Source organism: Ambystoma mexicanum, chromosome 2q (genome assembly GCF_040938575.1).
Source record: "Ambystoma mexicanum isolate Mex_15411 chromosome 2q, UKY_AmexF1_1, whole genome shotgun sequence".
Classification (NCBI taxonomy): domain Eukaryota; kingdom Metazoa; phylum Chordata; class Amphibia; order Caudata; family Ambystomatidae; genus Ambystoma; species Ambystoma mexicanum.
Window position 1 is genome coordinate 803,192,952 of NC_090924.1, and position 15,020 is coordinate 803,207,971.

The following is a 15,020-nucleotide window of genomic DNA, read 5'->3' on the forward strand; positions in this document are numbered from 1 at the left end:
TTTTGACATGCACAGTGGAGCAAATGGCTCTCTGGACAAGAGGAACCTTTGGTTTTGCAGTACCACAGCATGCAGCTGAGGGAACAATTAGGCTTTGGACTGGACTGGCTTGGGTCCACCACACTGAGTGGTAGGTCAGCCTGTCACCCATTATGGACAAGGCTCCACTAGATAGCAAGCACTGCCTCAACTTATTGATGTCAGGTTTTTCAGACAATTGATTATAGAGCGGAATTGGGTAGCACATCTTTACCACCCTCAGCAAGCACACTTTTACAGTCCTGAAATCAGAGAAACCAATTCTCAAGCAGTTATTGTTACTGTCAAGCTGATCCTGCAAACATCTCACATGTTTAATCTCCATAAAGGTTTGCTAAACAACTGTTACCGGGACTACAGGCATACAAAAATATATACCACTAAGACAAAATGATTCCAACTCTATGTATAATTTTATTAACCTTACATGCTGGAAACTGCTGCCATTTCTATAAGGATTCCAGTGGTCTGGTTGATTTGGTAGCTTAACCTCTGCCCAAGATCACCCACAGAGACAGTCAGAGATCACAAGTGGATTTGAGGAAGCATTCCTCCATCTTTTCCTGTGGAGTGTTCCCTTCTTCCTGTCCCACCAGTTCCTGGTGATTAAGGCACTCCGGGTGTGACATTAAAGGTAATGGTCACTTTTCGCAAGGATGGGTATTGGACCATGTAAAAAACACTTTCCTCCAATGACCTGTGGACTTTTACCTTTGAAATAAGGGCACTCCCAATCCTTCTTTGATTTATATTGGACTTCCAGGACTTCAATAAGAATTAATTGGAACCTGTTGGGATAGCAGTCATTGCCAAAGCCCTCTGCCGGAGGTGAAGACAGGTGTTCCAAGGCAGAGCAAAGCTTTGCTCCCAAAACATCCCTAAAGAACATTTTTGGCACATTTGCTCAGGACCAATGTCTGCCACACTAAAAGTAAACAGCTAAACTCCCTAGGCTGGGAGAGCACAGATTCAACAGGACTCACCATGCCCTAGCGCTCCCTGCAGTGGGATACATGTCACTTCCCCTGCTACCAAACTATCAGAAACCTGTGGTCAGGCTCTTCACTCCTCTCAGGGATTCCTTCTTTCAAATCAACCAGACTAGGATGCTCATCTTCTCTATCCAAGCCCCCACTATCTGGAACTCTATGCTGCTTAACATCTGACGCATTGAGGACCACTTCGCATTTTTTAGGGCCCTATAGACATGGCTATTCCCCCTTGCAGCCTGTCTCAACCGTCCCTCTTGAACCAGCCAACAACTCCAGGCAGGCCAGGGCAGCAAGCATCTTGCATACATTCTGCTAATGATGGTAAGAATAATGATGGCACATGAGGCTTATTCTCACAATGGTCTTCCGAACCCACCCAGTGGGCTTTGACGACAGTGCCTCATGGCTTCACTGATGGCTGCTTTCCTCAGCTAAACGAATGTCTCAAATTAAATTACCCGTACAGTGCAACAGCCACCTTTTTAATACCTACCATTGAGTGCACCAATTTTAGTTAATTTGGTGAAATGCCTACAAGTGAAGCACTGGGTAAAACACTTTTTTGAGTGCGTATCCATCTTGCTAGGAGTGTGGCCTAAGCAAACCATATATACATGTATGTCCAATGCGCCAAATACTTGATCACAGGCCACACAGTTTAATATCTAGAAACACATGCATAGTGATTCTGCATTAAATGTAAAGCCACTCTGCATTCACTGAACACGACTTACAATATTAAATTCCTAGAAAACATCTGCACAATTTCCCCAGCACATGCTTCTTTGGATTTTCTTCGACTGCAAGTCACATTCTTTATTGCCTTTAGAACAGTGTTCTTTAATAGTCCAGCGTATAGTTTCCATAATGTCAAATCATGTAAATATCAGTGCATTGGTGCACTCAGTGATAGTTACCCTGAATGTGGATGTTGCAATGGCTGAGACGCATTTTTTATACAATAGCTGCATGGGTGGGTCAAGTAACGGCACAGGATTTGTCACTTTTTTAAATCTGTGCCCTGTTGCAAAAATTATTTGTTGTGGCGTCTAGAAAAGCGGGTTCATTGAGCATACCTGCTGGGAGTGTAAACCTTTGCACATTTATTGGGTGTTAATGATTGTAGTCCTTCACGAGTAAGTGGATGCAGCGTTCATCCCGTGGTTTACCAGATCATGGTCTAATGATGGGAAACCAACCAGTCAATTGACAGATCTGAAGATATGTTAAGAATGGAATCAGTCCATGGTCCTGTGGCCTGTTAGCAAATTGTTTGCACGAAGAATGCCCTCAACCATATAATCTGTGACCCATCCTTTGAACAAAAAATCACTGACTTTAGGGGCAGCATCCGCCCCTGTCTAAGATGGCGGACGTGATGTACGCATTATAGAGAGGGCTTGCAACAGCTCTATTCCTGCCTGCAGTGCCTTCCTATAGGCTGCTGGCTGAATATTAACTGCTTTTGGTGGGGAGCCAGCAGTTGAAACCAGCCCCTATGGAAGGACCCCGGGAAAAAATATCATTCCTGTCTGGGCGTGTCTAGGCATGGAGGGGCCCTGCCCTTCCAACAGCTACCGCCAGTGCCCAGAGTTTGCGTCCTGCTTCACAGATATCTTGCCAAGGCCACTGCACTTCTTGGCAGGTGAGACATGCCACTGCCTTCCATCTCTCATGCCTTTTGCTGCATATCATTACTTCCCCGCCCCACATCCTACCTTATGTCTCCTAGTCATTTTCTCTCTTGTTTGTGATGCATCTGAATTACTGACAATTGCTTGACGCCTCTGCCTGCCGGTACATGACGTGCACTACGCCTCATTGTCTAGCTCACTGACCGAGGCAGGTGCGTATCTGACTATGACACTATCTGACACCCTCACTCCACCTGATACAGCGAACACAGCCATCTGCCTCGCAGGGCGAACTTTATTGCCATGCACATTTCCATGTTCATGGCTTTGCCGTCCCCACAGTTCACTGTAATCCCACCAGTTTATGTTGCCTAATGGGTTCCTAATAGCCGGTGAATGGAATTGCCCATCCATCTGACTGGCTAATACTTTTCAAACCTCACATTCTCGATCCCACAACAGACCTTGCTTCCGCCACTTTATTATATTTCGCCTGTCTACTAGCGTAGCATGTCTACCTTACCAACTACCCCCTTATCTTGCCCTCAGCCTCGGGCGGTATTATGCAATCATACCAGCCTGTAACTACTGATTTTGACTCTGTATTCAGCCCTATGCTGCATTTGTATCTTACCTGCCAGCAACTACCAATTTTGACTGTGCATTAAGCCTTGGGCTGCCTATGTTTTTTACCAAACTGCAACTCATACCTACTCTGTCCGGTATCCAGTCATAATAGAGAATACACTCACAGAGATTGCTATACCAGAGAAACAGAAACAGAGAAAAATAGATATGGGGAGGGCAAAGGGGGTAAAACAGGTATGAATGTGGTTGGGGATGGGCTAAGTACATAGAGAAACGGAGGGTTTGGGTGGAACCCCCCCAAAAACGTATTCTCTGTAATCACATAGAACGACTATGCCCCATTTCCCATTCTATACCTACTTGTACATGCATACTTGATGTAGCCCCCTACTCCATGAGTTTAGACATTCCATAGTTGAATTCTACCTACTAATATGTGCATATTTGATATAGCCCCCTGCATCATCATGTGAGGCATTCCAATGCTGTATTTTACCTACTTGTACCTGCATACTTGATGTAGCCTCCTGCAACATGAGGCGAAGCATTCCAATGCTGCATTTTACCTACTTGTACCTGCATACTTGATGTGGCTCCTGCACCATGAGGTGAGGCATTCTGATGATGAATTTGACCTACTTGTACCTGCATACTTGATGTAGCCCGCTGCACCATGAGGTGAGTCTTTCCCAATTGGTGCACCCACTCCAATGTTTTCTTCTTTTGACATCCTGTGTTCTACCTGCTCGCTTTGCAGTTAATGGAACCTCCCCCTCCCCCTGTACTTCTTGTTACAACACTTTTACCATCCAAATGATTCAAGGCCTAGTAAGACCATTTTGTTATTTGTTTTTCCCAATTTGTGCACCCACTCCAATATTTTCTTCTTTAGCCAGCCTTTCGCTGTTTTGTACCTGTTCACCTCCACTTAATGTAACCTCACCCCCCTCTCCCCTGAACTTTTGTTACTGCACTTGCACGATCCGAATGACTCAAGGCCTCGTAGACTGTTTTTGTTACTGTTCCCCCTCCCCTTTGTCTTGAAGCGCCTTGAAATACCATTTTCTGTATAGGTGCATTATAAATGCCAAATAAATAAATAAAATAAAAATAAGCTAATAAACTGCTAATCTCCAGCAGAATAAAGGAAAAAGTCCAGGCCACAACTATGAAACCAACAAGCCCACAACTGCAGATGGGTATGTCTCACACTCCATGCTATTGAAAGATAGCCTAAGGCAAGGCCCCTCATCCACACGCATTCACAACCATAGTCCATTCCAACAACATATCACACATCACCCCTGCCATTACAATGCAGCTATCCCCCATGACAAACATTCGGTCTAGCTGGACACACAATGAATCTACTGACCTTGCACTCTATCTTGTCAACTTCAAAGAACCCATCCACTTGTCATCTCAATATGGGTAGTTAGTAGGGCATGACCACACCTACTCAACTTCTCTTTGGCTTAAATACACACACGCATTCTAAACTCCTCTAATGAATTTCTTATACATGGACTTCTGTTCCCGAGGTCGTTCAACCTACAGCGTGTTGGGACCATAACTATGGTGAAAGGCGCTATACAAATGACAAATGATGATGACAATGATGATATAAAGATAGAGGGCTAAAGCATACAGGTCTCCAGTTTTCATTGATAAAACTAACTCAACCAGCATTATAACAATGTTTGCCCCTTCCTTATTTGCAGGACAGATGGCGCTGCCTTTGGCACTCAATTTAAAATGTTGAACTACTGTTGCTCCATCATCGAACAGGCTCAATGTCGCATCACCCCAGTAGAATCCTGTGACCTATCGGGCTCGAGCACTAGCACACCATGCTGGCAGCTTTGAATGGCTGCATCAAACAAAGCATTGAATAGCCAGGACTTCACATCGCTGCTCGAGTTGAACTGCTGTATCATCGCAACACTTCTTGTCCAGAACCAAATGTGCTCTCCACTTTTAACCATGCTTGATCAGCAAACTATTCTAGATGATCCATCGAAACACTCACACTCGATGCCCCATTCGAAATGCATGGTGCACCGCTTGAACTGACCACCTGTGAAAAACGTGACACACTGTCCTCAAACCGAGTTCTACTCTGTCAAGGTTTCTAAGCATTGGAATCTGTTACTTTTAAGAGACCCTGCCCTTGTTGTCTTAGACACTGGCTAAGTCCCTATTAGACATTTTGTTCAAATTCTGAGCATTTTTTTCCCATAATCACAGGAATCGACAAACCACCACTATGCAGCAGGAATTTCTGTTATTGGAAACGATTACTGCAAAATTATTGTGGGCATACAGAGATAGAAAAAAAAAAGGTTTAACATCTGCAGCACCTACATGTTCTGGGTAGGGGGAAATGGGTGTTTGCTAACAAATTAATGGTGTGACATGGCCAGTGGCCATGTCTAGTGATGCAAAAAGAGGGCTATTGGTGCAGCATGTACAGAAGTCACTGCCGAAGCCCATAGATAGTGAGACCTCAAGTAACTATGCAACATGTTCGGCCATGGCCACTGGCGGTGGCAATGGGCCATGGCTGGAGCCATGGCTAAAGGCCCAAAAAAAACTATTGGTGCAACATTTACAGTGGCCACTGTGGCCTAATGCTATGGCTAGTTGGCCTGAGGAAACTATAGTATAACAAAACCCTTAAAAATCAGTGAAAAAACATTACATAAGAGAGAGTTAAGGTGATCATATTTAACGCAACAAAACCACTGAAATTCATCACTTGCATTTCAAGCAAGAGCACTTTAAGTATGCACCTCCTGTTGACAAGCATATGAGAACAATGATGACATCACAGGTGATATCACAAATTACATCACACATGACATTGCTGATGACATCATTGATAGCTATACTAATGACAGTATACAAGACATCAGTGATGAGATCAATAATTACAACATCGATGACATTAATGATTATATGAGATAGGATATCATTGGTCGCGTCTTCTCATACATATTTGGTTTTATCACACTTCACAATTATAACAACATAACATGAAACAATACACTGATACAGAAGTATACTATTACATGCAGAGCATTATTTTGTAGTACTTATCAATGTATACAATTTAAAATAAAAATATTTAATATTACACACATCGTTTGAATTTCATGTATTAGTAAGCAATCACACTACTTAATTGCAGGGAAAGTACATGATTCAGGTACATTTTTCAGGTATTTAAAACATAATATAAGTATATGCAGCAGTAACAAAAAAAAATTGATAGAATTAGAAACATGTTTAATGTAAGTGTTATGAACACATTTACGTTTGCAATTCTCCTTACAGTAATAACATTACATGAACACATTATTTTCTAAATGACAAGTCTTATCAAAACAAATCATATATAATAGAAAGTACATGCCCATGTGCATTGCATTAGAATAGCATCTATGAATTCAATGTTTGGTTAATATACAAAAAGATAAACAGTTACTTATACTGCATAATTTTGATTTGATATGATATGTCATGATAAGTTATTTATAAGGCGTCTGTGCTCAAGTCTTTCTAGTTGTGACAAGACAAGGAAGGGGAGACAAAGGGAGTACAAAACAAACAATCTTACTAGGCCTTGTGTCATTCAGATAGTCCAAGTGTGTGGGGGAAAGGAGAGGAGTAGTGCCAAGGGGAGGGATGGAAGAGTGCAAAGGCAAGCTCAAGTAAGTGATGGCGGGGTGGCCCGCTCAAGTAAGTGCAAGTAGGTAGGGCACTGTAGGGTTGCAGATATAGTCCCTTAGTGCATGGGAGGGCCAGAAGCAGTGCAGGGGGATACTGGTAACGAGTTTGCACAACAGACAAGTACATCAGTAGGGGAGAGAGAGAGAAAGCAGAAGTGAAAAGGAAGGTCTTGAGTTGATTCTGGAACCTTACGTGGTCCTGGTCAATTTTGAGAGAGGCAGGGAGGCTGTTCCAGAGGAAGGCCCGCGCCGAGGACATAGATCTACCCCCACTCACTGCCTGCAGAAGAATCTGACCCTCAGAGAGTTGGAGGTGGATGAGCAGAGGGCTCGAGAAGGAAAGTACTTAGGAAGAGAGTACTGTGGACCTTGGCCCCAGAAAGGCTTGTGGACAATGCAGATGGTCTTGAACTTGATCCTTGCAGGCACCAAGATCAATTGGAGAGATTTCTGGGCTGGAGAGATACAATCCCTGAGCTTGAGGCCAAGGACAAGTCTTGCAGTCTGCAAGTCTTGCAGTCCTGTTCTGGATCAGTTGCGAAGGGCAAAGAGCAGAGGGAAGCATATTTAGAAAGAGGCTGTTGCAATAGTCTAGCGTAGAGAGAACCAGGGCTCTGGAGACAGTGAGCTTCTGGGGGAAAGTGAGAAAGGGAAGAATACCTCTGAGGAGGTGCAGCTGCTAGTGGGACTTCTTAGAGATGTCCATGATGTTCGGAGAGAAGGAGAGGGCGGAGTCAAAGATGACACCAAGGATTTCTTTGCATCGCAGGAAGGGGCAGGTAGAGGGCCCTAGGAGGGCGGCCAGAGTGAAAGAGGGAGAGCGGGAGCAGGGGTCCCAATTAGGACACAACATGTAAAGAAACAACAGCAGAATACAATGTTCTGTGTAAGTATGAAATATGTACATGTATGTTATGTCACAAAGCAGAGTTGTCATAATTAAAAATATAATTAATCAAACTAGTGATATCAGTGATATTATTAATGACACCATCAGTTTTGTCATCAGCAATGTCATCACATCATTGTGGTCATAGGCTGTGCAACATTTAAGGGGGTTTTAGATGAATTTCAGGGGTTTTGTTGCATTTATTTTTCACCCTAACATCCCTAAAGCTGAAGTTTTTTATATATATATTCAGTGAAAAAACTAAAATGATGGCATTTGTGATGTTATCTTTTATGTCTTGGGTGTTAGTCTTAGCAGATCACGGTGGTGGCAGGAGTTTTGCTTAGCATAACTGGCAAACTTCTTGGGTTTCTTGATTTTAATACAAAGTTATTTCACTGAATTTCATAGGTTTTTACCAGTGCACCATTATTTCCTAATACTTCCTTATACCTATTTTTAATAATTACACCCAAAAAACATACTCACTTCCAATGTAGCCACACAGGAATCCACAGGCAGTATGAAAGACCGCAGACAGCAAGTAGCATCAACAAAACCCAGAGGCATATGGGACAACAAAACCTATTGTACCATTTATTAACAAAAACAAATATATAAATGAACATTACTAATATTTACTGCACCCAAATATGCATATTTATGCAATTCTATATTTACAAATGTTAAAATTAATTTCTCATTTAGCACACAATATTATGGAATGTATAAAAAACAAAGCAAAACTGTATACCTCATATTATCATTATAGTGCAAATCTTCATACTCACAGACATACACCAGCAGCACGCTGTGAAATAACCTCTTACCAAATATTAAGTGTACTTTATTTCTCTAATATTGACATTCATTATATAAACATTTCTCATAAGCATATATCACCATTTTCTTATTTGACAGAAATGGAAAACACACTTGAGTGGCTAGAAGCAAACTGTCCCAAAAAAGAAATGAGTGATGACGACATTTCTAATGATAAACAATATATATTTGCAATGCAAACAAATAATACAACTTATACATTAGCATATTGAAATATACATTTTTATAATACAAACCACACCACAGAGTAATCATCGACAACCTGAAGAACCACAAAGACAATCCCAGTCCCCAACTGTACACAATGAAATAATGACTGCATCTTTAAGTAAATATGAACTTAGCAATGACTTTAAAGAGCTTGATTATAACTGCCCTGCTTGTTCCTGTGCCACTTACCCCAGAAATCACCTCAATCAAATCCAGGAAACATAAATGGCAAATGCTTTGTTGACACTTCTCTCCCTCTCCAGATGATGAGGAGGGGTAGCAAAGGCTTGGGTTGCCTGTATCACACTCAGCCATGGACAACATGAGCAGTACTACTTTGGTACTACCTCTATGCGCCCCCACACCTGCACATTCCACCCGTGCGCTCTGAGAAAGGCTTAACTCCTCTACCCCATCTTCCTCAACTGCTTCTGCCATCACATATTCTACTTCAGGGCAGAGGATTCTCCCTGCTGCCTCACAAGCCATACAAGAGGCTGTTGATTCTTTTGTTTCTAGATCAAAAGTTATCTGTATGTGCTGTGACACAGTGCTCTGCAGGGGGGAGCAGTTTCATAATGCCTTCGAGGCTGCTGTCAAGAAACACCAGAAACACCAAACTAAGATTTAGGGACAAGTCAAACATCTTCGTCTGTCCACTTGTCCCTCCTTATCAGTGGTTGGTGCCCCTTACCCACCTTCCCTCCTAGCCTCTCCTGCCATGAAAAAGAAAAAAAAAACACAAGAACAACACAAAAAAAGGTTCCACTGAGAGAAACCGTTCACAGTTAAAAAAATAGAACTAAAAGAAAACTAACCTTATAGACTCCATCTACTTTACATTTTTCAATAAAGTAGTTACACTCCATCATTTCCTTTAGCATTATGTTCTATGCTAATATAAATAATGGAGCTTTGTATACTAGAAATAACGAAAAAATGACATAAACAATGTTCTGTCCCAAATACTTTTCACTAGCATATAATAACTACCAGAACTCCCTAAGCACCTTTTCTAGCCCTATTTAGTCAACGGACAGTATAATAATCTGATGACTCTTCAGATAATTACAGGGCGGGGGGTTTAAACTCAATTTACAATTTTTTGTTCCACAATGGTGGCTCTTAAAATAACAATTTTTGTTTTTTGTTCCAGATTTTACATACTATGCTAAAAAATGCTCACTGTACTTAGTTGTGTTTTAATGATTTTTACAAAAACTGCATCAAACTTTTTGTTTTTGTTTTTGCTTGTTATGTACTACAGCTGCTAACAAATGCTTCACTACATATTTTATGTGTTCCACTTTCTTTTTCTTCCACAAAAACTCTTTCAAGGCATTCTGAACATTAGAAAGAAACATCTAATTTCCAACATCTGTTAAATGTACTCCATCTCTTTGAAAAATATTCAATCCATCTTTATATTCTCATTGTGCAAAGGTGCCATTTCTACATCCTGTAAAAAAGAGCACATAGCTGTATTTATATTCCGCTTGGCTTTTTCAATATGTGGACAAAACAAGTTTAAACATTTCCACATTTGTCTTTGCATTATGCGTGACAAAATAATCTTTGAAGCTGGACACTGTAGGGCTTTGGCGCTATACAAATTAAATAACATAACATAACAAACAGTTCTATTAACTTTTTAACGTGCCCTTCATGGCAAACTGCAAGGATATTCCAGTCACATATCCCCAACTGTTGCCTCCACAATGTACTATAATGATGTCTGGATGTTTAAACTTAACCATTTTCTCACAAAACGGTAACTCCATACCACGAGACATCTAAGTCTTCTAATCCAAGATTCAAAGAGATTCCACACTGCTCTGTGTAAACCTTTGACCGATGGATCCATGAATCTCCCACGATCCACACTGTCTGTTTCTTCATAGCCATAGCCATCTTTGCACCACTTCACGCAAGTAAAAAACACTTCTGACCCTCTGTACTTCAACTCTTCCGCCACAACCATGAAACCTGATTGGCCAAACTCCAGTGTCCGTGGATGTTCGTGACTGTCCACGGTCTCGTCAGTCCTATTTCAAAGGCAGGCATCCTTAAAAGACCTGGATGGCACATGCAAGTCAGCAGACTATTGCTTGTGTTCGCAGGTGTCTTGGGTGTGATGCCTCGGTTGAGGACGCAGGGAAGGGAATGGTTAGTGCTGCTATTTTAGTGACAATGGAGATGTATTTGTCTAGGGCTATGTGGTGGAAGTGGTCTGAGAGGGAGTCAATGAGGGTTTGGGTGTGAATGGGGATGGAGGTGGTGTTGTAGAATAATGCTGTTGAAACTTTATTTCTTTCATTGAACTCTCCACATTTGGGAAGCTGTGGACTTTTAACTTGTATCCACGGAATGTCTGAATTGACAATGCGTTTTCTGAGCTCTGCAAAATGGCTTCTCTGAAGTTACGTGTGAGATTGTAACTATATCGAAAGGCAAACTATTAATGTGAAGTGTTTGGTAGTGATTTCTCTCAAAGGAAAAATCATCTTTCCATACGCTGGAGCTTTGTGTCTGCTCAAGCAGAGAGCTTCAGTTTCTCTCAATTGCAGATAGGGTTTGTTACTATTGCCCTGCATCAGCTCAACAGGTATTTGGGAGGGTGAAGGCTCTTAGACATCAGAGCTATATCTGGTAGCATCCAAATACATGCCTATGGGCACTAGGACACCTCACAGTCTTTGGATTGGGAGGGAATTTGTAATCAGGACATGGGCTGACTGTGAGACCATGATCATCATTCAGTCTTTATGACCCACAGGAAGCCCACTTCACCAGACTAGAAATGTGCGTCACTGACTTGGAAATATTCCATTGCATGCATATACATTCAGAAAGTTGATGAGGAATGGAACTGTACGTTTATGTAAAATAATAATAGGATGTGTGTTCATTTTGAGAAAATGATGCCTTCATTTAACCAAGAAAGAGAATCAATTTTCAATAATGTGAATGCAGACAAAAAGAAAACAAATAGATTTGGATTTAACAATGTATTTATTCTCACATGTTGAAACTGCTGTACAAGCACACTTATTTAGAAGAATAGGGTTGCTTCAGGACTAACACTATTAAATCTTTACGTTCAATTGTATTTTTTTGCACGCAACTTTAAATGTTATGTCATGAGGGTTTGGTTTTGACCTTGGATGTCGTCTGAAATAGACAGGCATCACAAAAATTGTTGTTGTGCTAATTGGAAATGACTGAACCCTCCTTGATGAGGTAATTGCAATATTCTGCTTAGTGCATTGAAAGTAATGGAATGAAAAATATGTAAAGAGATGTTGATTAAGGGGATGGTGGAACATGGTCTAGGATTCCATGGGAACCTATATATTCCTCTTGTATGTGTTCACCTAAAGTGCTACTATTAAAGATTTGACAAACTTACATCACTCTAGATCAAGGCCCATGTTTGTTTTCCACAGCAAGTAATTAAGTCACATACCTTAACTTTGCTTTTCTCTCAGATGTTAAAGTACCAATTCCAGTTTGTAAATAGGATTTCAGGAATACCCTGATATCAAATAGATTACCATGCAATGTGTGTAATACATTCAACCCCAAACATTTTTGTAATTTTCATATTTTCAATACATTTGCTGATGTGGGGCATGATGTGCATTACTAAATTATGTGTGTGTTAGTGGACAAGTCAACATCTTCCACATTAACTTGTCAAGGAGACAAACTTAAGCCACAGAATATTCCTCACAATTCAGGTAGACACCTTAAAATTCAGAGTTCATTGTCCTCCAGCCAAAGTGGCGTGTAAGGTGCATACCAAAAGTAACACAAGTGAGGCATTTAAAAAGATGTTCATTTTAGATGGTTGGTCCTGCCTCAGATGCATTTATTGTGTATGTCAAAAAATTGCTTTTTCATTCCATATACACTGCATACGAGTGAAGAGGAACACTGGGAAAAGAGAATATACATAATGTGTTATGATTTTTTATATAGTTCCAATTTATAGGGGAAAGTTTCACGCTGGTCACTTTAAACTGTTTTATTTTAAATAAATAAAAACTTGCTTAACTTGCCCTATTGCTAGGGGACTGTTCCCTACCTAACCCAACTAACTAAGGGTGCTCATCTGTCATCAAAAGTCCAAAGACAAATGGCCTCAGTCAAAAACCTACTTCTATCTGACCCTACCACTAAAACAAATAACTAAAGATTGCCAATATGTACATCTTCTGGCACCTTCCCTTTAGCCATATGTCTTGAAGCTTTATTTCAGGGGTTTTCCTATTGCAACAATGTTCATCCCAAATATTACTGGTAGCTTTCTAGTTGTTTCTCAATCAATATATTTGTGTTTTCTTAATGATTCACAGTAAATGTAGGGGATGACCCTATTTGGTATCACCTAGCCCTTAGGTCTGTGCTCACTGTTCCCCAATCAATATTGTTTATAACTCTCTGTGGTGTCTTCCAATAGGTATGCTCAGGCTTCCTCAATGCTTCACAATCAATATTTCTTATAATTCTCCTTGGTGTCATCCAGTATGTAGGCCTGGGCTTTCCCAAGGCTTCACAATTGTTTTTGCCAACAACTGTCCTGGGTGTCTTCCAATATATCTGCTCAAGCTTTCTCCACGCCCCATAATCACTTTTGCAACTTTAGATACTTCCTCCCCTTTCTCTGTTCCACCACAGTACCGTCTTGTGGTGTGCAGATTTTTGGGGCTTGGCATTGGGATGAGATCGACATCTTTGACTCTCCATCTCCTCTCTCTCGACTCCCCCATGGAATTGTTCTCAGCATCTCTGTGGGTCTATGTGTTTGGTGTAGGTTTCAGTCCTCCCATTCCTTCTGTTTTCTGCATTGTTGATCAGGGTCCCGGGCCCTGTGGTTGCGCCACCACATAAAATGGTCTCCAGAAAGCGGTTTCCCCATTTTTCTCTATGCCCGCCCTCTCTTGCATTCTCTCTTTCACAGGCTGCCACAGGCTCCACACTGCTCTGCCCCACCAAGATGTTGTTACATCAGAGGGCTTCCCCTGCAAATTTCTCTCTCTCTCTCTCTTCTCGATCGGTTCGTCCCTGTAACATAGAAGTTCACATTCAAAGGGGATTTCTGTTTTTCTTCAGGTATTGTATCGTATTTTATCCAACATTGCCTGAAGTCAAACAATAGAAAAACACATTACTTGTGATTGAAGGCAATCCCCTATAGGCAGACAGTTTTGCTTGCATAGGGATTTCCTTGTGGGAATGATAGTCCTTGTCACTTCAAGCAGAGTCATTTCCAGTAAGGTCCCACATGCTCAGTAACCTGGAGGAAAATCAAACTCCCATCAGTGTGCAGCTCCTCCTCATCAACGTTCTATGGATTATGCTATCCTTTGCCCCTCACATGTCACATTTGAATTTTTCATGTGGACATCTCGCCCCTGAATCCGCAAGCAGTATGGGGCTTATTAGTTCCCCTACTTGACCTGCATTTTAGCAAGTGGCAGATCATCCATAAAGGACAAGGGAGTACTGAACCCCCAGATCCCTCACTCACTATGGCAGAACCAACAAGCCAGTCCAGTGTAAACACTGAGCACTACCTTGGCTGCTTGATTGAAGCCATGGGGGTGCTCCTGAGCTGGCTTAAACAGTCCAAAGGGAACTGTGGTTTCCCCTTCAGAGTTTTTGTTCCTCAGCGAGCATGTCTAATGAACTATGCATGTCTATGGGCATTTTGCTTCCCCAGCTTTGCCTGGCACATTGGGAATTCGGGATGGGGAACTGCACGTGTGAATGTGTGTGGGGGTGCCTCTGGAGTTCCACACATATACAATCACAACTACAATATAGGACAACTATGACCAAAGGCTGTAAATATATATATATATATATATATATATATATATATTGCTTGTGATCAAGCAGCGAGATAACCGCGAAACACGTCATTTTGTGCCATTAAGTATGGAGCACCACATAGTTTTTTTTGTGGTTTTGACTAATAGTCATGGTCTGCACAATAAAGAAGATATTTTGTCTGCAGTAAACGAGCTTCCTGGTGATTCTGTGTAGAACGGGGGAGTGCCTCCCATTCCGACTGTAGGAAAACAGTCTC

The 15,020-nt window shown here is 41.5% G+C and overlaps 1 non-coding gene across 1 annotated transcript; it reads left to right on the forward strand.

Annotated features, from left to right (window-relative positions):
• Positions 1-1,366: 1,366 nt before the first annotated feature.
• LOC138570858 (small nucleolar RNA SNORD35) lies at positions 1,367-1,455 on the forward strand. The gene has a single exon (XR_011303878.1). It is a non-coding gene; the product is annotated as a small nucleolar RNA SNORD35 (small nucleolar RNA).
• The last annotated feature ends 13,565 nt before the right edge of the window (positions 1,456-15,020 follow it).